Source organism: Mus caroli, chromosome X (assembly GCF_900094665.2).
Source record: "Mus caroli chromosome X, CAROLI_EIJ_v1.1, whole genome shotgun sequence".
Taxonomy (NCBI): domain Eukaryota; kingdom Metazoa; phylum Chordata; class Mammalia; order Rodentia; family Muridae; genus Mus; species Mus caroli.
In genome coordinates, this window is record NC_034589.1 from 149552723 (window position 1) to 149560738 (window position 8016).

General features: G+C 37.9%; 1 protein-coding gene across 1 annotated transcript in view; it reads left to right on the plus strand.

Annotated features, from left to right (window-relative positions):
- Window positions 1-1345: 1345 nt before the first annotated feature.
- Window positions 1346-8016, plus strand: part of Scml2 (Scm polycomb group protein like 2) — a 90730-nt gene continuing 84059 nt past the window's right edge. Inside the window, exon 1 of the mRNA XM_021153348.2 lies at window positions 1346-1421. The gene's annotated coding sequence lies outside the window, so the exon portion shown is untranslated. The remainder of the gene's footprint in view (window positions 1422-8016) is intronic.

Here is an 8016-nt window from a genome sequence, read left to right on the forward strand (position 1 = left end):
TCTACATTAAGGTAACAGATAGAAAACCTACACTGAGTTTTGGATAGAGGTATAGAGAGGAGAGGAGACTTAACTTTTACTTTTGGCTAACAGAGCATAGCGTGTATTTTTCAAGCAAACCTTTGAAATTGGATTCTTAACTCTGAACTAGTGGTGAATGTTTTCTATGGCATTTTGTGTGATGTATTTTGTATAGCTGGATGCTATATTTTAAGGAATTTTTTTCTTCCTCTCTTCTGAGTGATCTCCACTCATGCTATAGGTTTCTCTCAGGTGAGAAAGCACGTGCAGGGCAAACACAAGTTGAACTATGTATTCAATCCTTCTGGGATCCATCAAATGTGAGCAAACAGGATTTGTCACTAGGCCAATCTCGTGTCTTTAAGATTAAGCATAAATTAAGAACAATAAAATCCAGAAAGTGGGACTGGCAGGGCATTGGTGCCTAAAACCCATGGTGAAGAGGATTTAAGCTGAAGGAGTTGGAACCTCAGAAGGAAGGCGCAGCTCCAGTTCCATAGTAGGAGCTGAGTTTTCCTTGCTCCTTTGACTTGGTTTCTTGTGGAACTATTTTTTTTTTAGGGGGGGGGGGGGTCAGTGGCCAAATTAGGAGTTAGCCAGGGATCTAAAAGTCTAATGGCAGTGAGTACCAGCATGGAACTTGATGCTAGACCCCAGGGGTCTTGGGTACTTAGCCTGTTGCTAGGATTTTTGATCCTGAAGTATAAGGGAAAACTGCCAAAGGCTTTTCAGCATCACCACTTCTCCACGATGGCCATTGCTTAAACTCGTTCATGCAGGTTGCTGGGTCCTGGGCTCAAGCTCCACCCGCGGCAGCAGTCTTAGGGCGTGTTTGCAGCGACCACGGGCACACAGCCTGCTTTGGGAGGGCGGAGTGGCTGTGTCGGTTGTGGGGCATGCGCGGCTCTGCGCGCGGCTTCTCAAAAATGGCGGCTGCAATGTGAAGTCTGGTGCCTGCTCCCGGAGTTAGCATGACAGAAGTGCTTTTGCTCGGGCGGAGAAGACCTGAGGTGCTTGGTGGCCCTGGTCCCCCTTGGGAAGTGGAGATGGAGTCCTGATGTTGGAGTCCTGATGGCTGTCTGCAGGGCAAGGGAGCCTTAGGGGCAAGTCCTGCGCTGGGAACGCCCCCTTACTGCCGCGCCAGCGTCCCGCCTCAGTTTGTCCCAACACCCCTGCCTCACACCCCTGGACGCTTTACCCCAGATGCCAAGGCTGCAGTGTCTAAATTAGTGTTCTCTGTGGGCCATCTCCGCTGCTAGCACTCGCTGCTGACCTTCACACTTATTCGGACCCTCTTCACTGGCTCATCTTGCTAGAGGCGTTCGGGCCCCTGGCCCAGCTCCCCTCAACAGGCCCCCTCTCCAGGAGCACCGACAGCGCCCTCTGCAATTCTCCCCAGGGTAGGTGGGGCCAAGCTGCAGCCTGGGGGCTTTGCGGGAGCTTGGTAGGACTAAGGGTCAGGGATGACTTTGAATGGTTTTGAGACAAGCACTTGGGAAGTAACTTGGATTTTGGGAGGGAATATCAACCTAAAAAGATGTGCCTGTGGCCTGGAGCCCCTTGTGGGTCTGATGCCAGGTATGTGTTTTGGGGATCCTGACAGGTTTAGCCCTCCAGAGGGGATGACTCCTACATAAAGCTGGACAGGAAGGCTAGGACTAACTCCCCCCCCCCAGAGCCTTCAGGCAAGGAGATGTATTAAAGGAGATGATGGTCAGCAGTCATGTAAAACCTGAGTGTAGTGACCATTTGCTTCGAAACAGTTCTGTAAAGGTTCTTCTCCTTTATTGACTTTTTTTTTTAACCTGAATAGTACTTGTACTTCAAGAGTCAGAGAAAGAGATATTAGAATTTTATCGACTGTATTTTTAAGGGGGGAGGGGAGTGCCTTGAGCTATATATGTGGCTTCAAAAGCTGACTAGTAACCACCCATTTCCCCCTTCCCCGATTGTCCTGCCATGTATATATGTGGGCAGCTCACCTTTACTTACAGATTTCTATCTGAGGGTGTTGATGGTTTAAAGAAGGTTGTTAAACACTTGTCATTCATCACAAAGTATGGTTATAATTTGAAATCTGATTCTGTTTTTGAAGAATGAGAATATTAAGCTTTATGACTTGCCATTAGTATGACTTTAGGATGCCTTTTAAAAATAGATTGGTTACTAAGGGGAAACCAAGGCAGGGGAGATAGCTTATGATGCATGATTTTCAACAATATTGGAGATGCTTGTTTCCTTAAAGAGCATCAATTGTTGCAATTTTAATTTTTCCAGGGACAGTATCATTGTTTTCAATTTGAGGGAAGAATATTGTAAGATGTACTTGTGTATAAGCAGTTGTTTTATAGTGTTATTTCATTGGCATAACCTTGATTTTTTTCTAATTGTTTGGAAATGTTCTTTATTCCAAATGTAATGACAATTTTATCTTCTTTGCCCCCTCTTACCATTAAATAACCTATTTGTAATGATGGGTATTCTTCTAATCTGTTTGTGGCTTTCTGTATTTAATGGGAGGGATGTTAAAATGAGCTCTTGAAAGTAAATCTAAGATTTTGAGAAGACAGTGAGTTTATCCATTGTCTTTAGAATAGTTTGAAATTTATAAAAGAACTTAGTCAAACCATTTAAATAGCTTTGAAAAATTTGAATACCATGTATGTCTTCCAAGCAGAGGTAAGTTCCTTATGAGCCTGTTCACCCCAGAGGTCCTGCTCTGCTTTAGAATTGTAATTTGGTGAGGGGGATGTTGATAATGTTACTGGTATTGCACTATCTATAAGAGGATGTTTTAAAACTGATAAACAGTTGCTCCTTAAGCATCTTTTCTTATTTGTCATGATTTGGTCAGATATTTTGTCAGCCTTTTAGATTTATGGCTCAGTTAAGGTATTTATTAACCACCAGTGTGCGTTTATTTTCTAGAATTCACCCAGTTCAAAATATATTTATTCAAAGTCCATTATGCATTTTAGTTTCTGGTGTTTAAGGCAACCAACCCACCAGCATCTTTTCCTTGTATATTTCAAGGTTGCTAAGAACATCATAATTGATAGAGAACAAGCATTTCTTTGACTAATGGTCAAACTCAGTTACTTTTGCCACTGTTCTTTACCCTCTGCTTGTAACCAAAACATATTTCTGACTTCTGTGATTTTTGTGCACTTTGTTATGATTATATGAAGGTATATATTTTATGAGTTTATTTTCTGATTAGGTCTGTGGAAGACAGATATTTTGCAAGTGTTAGTTGAAATCAGTGTGCCCATTGGAAATTGGATATTTTTAATGCCAAGGAATTGCATATTTATTAGTAAGTAACTTAGGTTATAACTAGACTTGCAAAGTACTTTACCTATTTCAAAATATATCTTAAATATCTCTAAAGCCAAAATAATGATTGTGATGGTCAGCTACAGCAACCAATTCTAGCCTTAGACAATTCTAGCCTTAGAATTGTCTCTCGTTTTCTTTTGAGTTTCCTTTTTAGCTGCCTGCCTGTTCCTCCCAGATACTTCCTATCACCCCTTTTCCTGCCCCTGTTCTCTTCTGTTGGTGTCTATTTCTGCATCAGTGAAATGGTTGGATAACCCTGGGCTGTCTCACTAAGAAATAATTGATGATGGTAAAGTGCCTTGAAAAAGGCTGAGTAAATACTAGTCTTTTGGATAAAAATGTTTTATTATAAGTTAGCTTCAGATAATTTTTAGTTTGAATTCTTGGGAGTGGGGTATTTTACTTGAGATTTTTATTGCCCCTGTTCTTTGGGTTAAAGGGAATAGTGGGGTAGATTCAAGAGGATTCTCTGTTTGAATTACTAGTCACCTAAGAAAATTAAAATCATTATTAATATCATAGAAGTTAGTACATGAGATCTTCAGATTTGAAGTGATTGTAGACACAGAACACCTAGAAATCAGAGGACAGATGATGGTAATTGTAAAGGTTTACCTGTTTTAGAAGGTCTTGATATTTTTAACATTTTATCTTAAGGGAAATAGAATGCAAGTTTGATTTATCTTAAGTCCAAACTGCTATAATTTATTCATTTAATTTTTATAAATATAGACATTGTCTTAGTCAGGGTTTCTATTCCTGCACAAACATCATGACCAAGAAGCAAGATGGGGAGGAAAGGGTTTATTGAGCTTACACTTCCATACTGCTGTTCATCACCAAGGAAGTCAGGACTGGAACTCAAGCAGGTCAGGAAGCAGGAGATGATGCAGAGGCCATGGAGGAATGTTCCTTACTGGCTTGCTTCCCCTGGCTTGCTCAGCCTGCTCTCTTATAGAATCAAGACTACCAGCCCAGGGATGTTCCCACCTACAAGGGGCCTTTCCCCCTTGATCACTAATTGAGAAAATGCCTTACAGTTGTATCTCATGTAGGCATTTCCTCAACTGAAGCTCATTTCTCTGTGATAACTCCAGCTGTGTCAAGTTGACACAAAACTAGCCAGTACAGACATAAAATAGCTTAAGTAGCAACACTTAGTAGCTTGTGTTTTTGTTACTTGAGGTATAGAAATGCCTTTACCTGTATTTCATTTGCAAAAATCTAACACAGTTGAATAGTTTTTTTTTTAAAGCAGGATAACTTGAACAAATTTGAGAAACTATGTAAGATTTAAAATGAAATATGTTTGGTTTTCATGAGAAAGACATGATTATTTTGCCTTTGTTATCTGGTATAAGTAAACCTTGGTAGCCATAGAAATAGTAGTAACAGTGTTTATGTTATAATTTCTATTAAACATAATGTCCCTAAAGCTTTATCCTATTTTTGTTTTGAGGCATGTGTTAGGAAGTTTTTTAACAAGAAATGAGCATAACTTTGCACTTAGGTGAGAAATTGAAGAGTTTTCAGGACATATGGCCGCTGACTATGATGAGCCTTTCTAGACTAGAATTCTTTATTTTAAAGAGTTAAATGATAGAGTCAACTTGTTTGATTTTTGTGTAAGTAAGGAGTTGGGACAAATTTGAAGATAAAGACCCCTCAGCTCCCCTACTTGTGACTTGTGTTTATGACTGTGGTTCTGCCCCTTTCTGTTTATAGGACCAAATTGTTCTAAGACTGGAAAGACAGTGCTCACCTTTTGTAGCAATGTGCCATTGTAAACTTACAAAGAGACAGCTACTCTGCGATTCTATGATATACTTGAGAATATGTTCTTTTCTTAGGAAAAGACTTCTGTGAATTGATTGGGTCTTGCCTTCAGAATACATACTAGTTTCCTCAAATTTTGTTTCTCAAAAGGATTACCTAGTACAGAAATCCAGATATAAACAACTTTTTGATATGTACCTTGTAGTCTTGAGAAACTATTTAAGTATGAATATTGTCAAATTCCCTGATTTTAATATTTGTTCACTTTTACCACCTTAAATCAATTTTGGCTAGCTTTTATTTTGACTTATGTATATTTAAATTCAAATACCAATACAAATGTATTTAAGTTCTCTTATGTTTGAGCATAGAAATATACTTCTTGCTGTGAAGCTCTTGTGTTTTTTTTTCTTTGAAAAAATTAAAGTATATTATTTGAAATCTTTTACATTAAACTTTAAAATTACTTAGAAGTAATGTTCAAATTTTAACTAACTTGTTAGAGTTTCATAAATTGGCCCAGATAAAACAGTCTTTGTGGTCACTATTGAGATAAAAATACCTGATGGTGATAAGTGCATTTGTGTATTACTTCGTTTTAAATCACTTTATAATCAGACTTTTTCATTAAAAAATTCAGATTTTATAATCAACGTTTTTCAAAAGTTTTAGATATTTAAATGTGTAATTTATAGATACCTGCTACATGTTTGAATTATTATCAGGGATGGTTAGTTTCCTAGACACTTTAGATGGTAGTTTATTACATATTTTTTTACAGTCTGTTGTTTAGTAGGCACTGTTATCATTCCATTATTTTTTGTAGGACTGGTGTTAGAAACTATAAATCTAGGCTCACTGAAAATAGACGTAGGCTGTAACTTGATCTACTTCTTTTGTCAAAATATAGCACCATGAGCTGCCTATAGTAAATTGACATGCCCTGCCATTAACTCTAGCCCTTCACAAATGTCATTTGACAGCAGGTCTTTGAGCAATTAGCTTATGGATGTGTTTTAAAACCTTAGGAATTTACAATCATAAATTAATATTTTGTCAACCTTTTACTTGTCTTTTATATATTTTCTGAGATGAAATTCCACCATATATGTTTAGAACTTCCCCATAAATAATTTTAAAATGGTAACTTATATATAACTTATGAGTCTTTGTTTTCTTTTTTCTTGTTTTTTTTTTTTCTTTTATATATTTCATTTTTTGATCCAGGGTCTCATGTAGCTCAGGATGGCATTGGGCAGAAATTCAGGGGCCTCCTGTCTCCACTTTTAAGTGCTGTTGGATTTGTATTGATGTAGAAAAAGAGTAACTTCTAATTTGTTGTGGTAGATCTTACTAAAACATTATTAGGAATCTCTCTAGAAATTTTTATTTTATTCTTTTATTTTTGGGAGGATACAATTTGACACAAATCCTTAATACCATCATATTCTAAGTATTTCTGAGTCAACAATAGAATTTTTATATCATTTTATTCATAATATTTTTCTTTTGAGACACAGTTTCCCTGTTTGCCATTGGCTTCATTTAGCTTCTCATGTGTTGGGATTACAGGAGTGTGTTACCATGTTTGTCTACTTGTAAATATAGTTGTGACAATTATGCCTTAGGTTTTTTTTCTGTTTACTTTCATTTGTTTCAAAATGAGACTTTTATTATTTTAATAACCTAGGTGAATAAAATCAATAGCTGTAAATTCATAACATGATGAATCATACCCAATTCAACAAGTAACATTCATTTGCTTGCTTTCTTATAAGGATAGCTATCAACAATGTAAAAACTTAGTTATGTGAGGGTTTTTCTTATAACTTGTTAGAAGCACATTGCTACAATATATTTAAATTAAATGAAAATTTAATTTCAAGTCAAATGAAAAAAATTAGTGCTTTTTAAATGTATTTATTTACTTATTTATTTACATTTCATATTCCATTCCCTATCCACCATCTGACTGCTCCACATCCCACACCTCCTCCCCATCCCACCCATCTCTACGTGGATGCTCCCACCCCCAACCCCACCTGACCTCTAAACTCCCTGGAGCCTCCAGTCTCTTGAGGGTTAGGTGCATCATCTCTGAATGAACACAGACCTGGAAGTCCTCACTTTCCCTCCCCACTTGTGATCACTTTCTTCTCTCTCCCAAGCAGGACTGAGGTGTCCTCACTTGGGCACTTCAGCTTGTTGAAATTTTTGAGTTCTGGGGACTGTATCTTGGGTATTCTGTACTTTAAATTTTTTTTTTAACTTTTGGCTAATATCCAGTTATCAATGAGTACATACCGTGCATGTCCTTTTGGGTTTGAGTTACGTCACTCAGGATAATATTTTCTAGTTCCATTCACTTGCCTGCAAAACTCAAGATACCCTTGTTCTTAATAGCTGAGTAGTATTCCATTGTGTAAATGAACCACATTCTCTGTATCCATTCCTCTCTTGAAGGACATCTGGGTTCTTTCCAGCTTCTAGCAATTACAAATATGGCTGCTATGAACATAGTGGAGCATGTGTCCTTATTACATGTTGGAGCATCTTTTGGGTATGCCCAGGAGTGGTATAGCTGGGTCCTCAGGTAATACTATGCCCGATTATCTCAGGAACCGCCAGACTGTTTGTACCAGCTGGCAATCCCACCAACAGTGAAGTGATCTTTTTTCTACACATCCTTGCCAGCATCTCCTTTCACCTGAGGATTTTCTGCTTTTTTTTTTTTTTTCAAATATGGGTAACATTTCTGTGGCTCTATTTCAGTGGCATTTTTAAAATTTTTTATTAGGTATTTTCCTCATTTACATTTCCAATGCTATCCCAAAAGTCCCCCATACCCTACCCCCCCCACTCCCCTACCCACCCACTCCC